Source organism: Arachis stenosperma, chromosome 1 (assembly GCF_014773155.1).
Source record: "Arachis stenosperma cultivar V10309 chromosome 1, arast.V10309.gnm1.PFL2, whole genome shotgun sequence".
NCBI classification, from domain to species: Eukaryota; Viridiplantae; Streptophyta; class Magnoliopsida; order Fabales; family Fabaceae; genus Arachis; species Arachis stenosperma.
Genome location: NC_080377.1, coordinates 83,514,875 through 83,516,190, shown reverse-complemented (window position 1 = coordinate 83,516,190; position 1,316 = coordinate 83,514,875). Strand labels below are relative to the sequence as shown.

General features: G+C 41.3%; 1 non-coding gene across 1 annotated transcript; it reads right to left on the bottom strand.

The window, feature by feature from the left end:
* Nucleotides 1–763: 763 nt before the first annotated feature.
* Nucleotides 764–871, bottom strand: LOC130949141 (small nucleolar RNA R71). Its single transcript, XR_009073335.1, has one exon. It is a non-coding gene; the product is annotated as a small nucleolar RNA R71 (small nucleolar RNA).
* Nucleotides 872–1,316: the final 445 nt, after the last annotated feature.

Genomic DNA, 1,316 nt, shown 5'->3' with positions numbered 1-1,316 from the left:
ATCTTTTAATTGAATTTTCGAAAATTCTCTTCCCTCCTTCCCACATCCTTCCATTTATGGAGTACCACTCCTTCTAAATGCACAATTCGAACCTTATCTGATTAAAGTTCGAATTCTTCTTCTCCTTCTTCTTTCTATTTTTCTTTTCCTCTGACACTTCAAGGAATCTCTATACTGTGACATAGAGGATTCCACATTTTCTTTTTCTCTTCTCTTTCATATGAGCAGGAGCAGAGACAAAGGCATTCTTGTTGAAGCTGACCCTGAACCTGAGAGGACCTTGAAGCGAAAGCTAAGAGAAGCCAAAGCACAACTCTCTGTAAAGGACCTGACCGAATTCTTCAAAGAAGAAGAAGACATGGCAGCCGAAAACAACAACAATGCCAACAATGCAAGGAAGGTGCTGGGTGACTTCACTGCACCTACTCCTGATTTCTATGGGAGAAGCATCTCTATCCCTGCCATTGGAGCAAACAACTTTGAGCTTAAGCCTCAATTAGTTTCTCTAATGCAACAGAATTGCAAGTTCCATGGACTTCCAATGGAAGATCCTCATCAGTTCTTAGCTGAATTCTTGCAAATCTGTGACACAGTCAAGACTAATGGGGTAGACCCTGAGGTCTATAGACTGATGCTATTCCCTTTTGCTGTAAGAGACAGAGCTAGAATATGGTTGGACTCTCAACCTAAAGAAAGCCTGGACTCTTGGGAAAAGCTAGTCAATGCCTTCTTGGCAAAGTTCTTTCCACCACAAAGATGGAGTAAGCTTAGAGTGGAAGTCCAAACCTTCAGACAGAAGGATGGAGAATCCCTCTATGAAGCTTGGGAAAGATACAAACAATTAATCAGAAAATGTCCCTCAGACATGCTTTCTGAATGGAGCATCATAGGTATCTTCTATGATGGTCTCTCTGAACTATCCAAGATGTCTTTGGATAGCTCTACTGGAGGATCTCTTCATCTGAAGAAGACGCCTGCAGAAGCTCAAGAATTGATTGAAATGGTTGCAAATAACCAATTCATGTACACTTCTGAAAGGAATCCTGTGAACAATGGGACTAGTCAGAAGAAAGGAGTTCTTGAGATTGACACTCTGAATGCCATATTGGCTCAGAACAAGATATTGACTCAACAAGTCAATTTGATTTCTCAAAGTCTGTCTGGAATGCAAAATGCACCTGGCAGTACTAAGGAAGCTTCATCTGAGGAAGAAGCTTATGATCCTGAGAACCCTTCCATGGAAGAGGTGAATTACCTAGGAGAACCCTATGGAAACACCTATAATTCTTCATGGAGAAATCACCCAAATCTCTCAT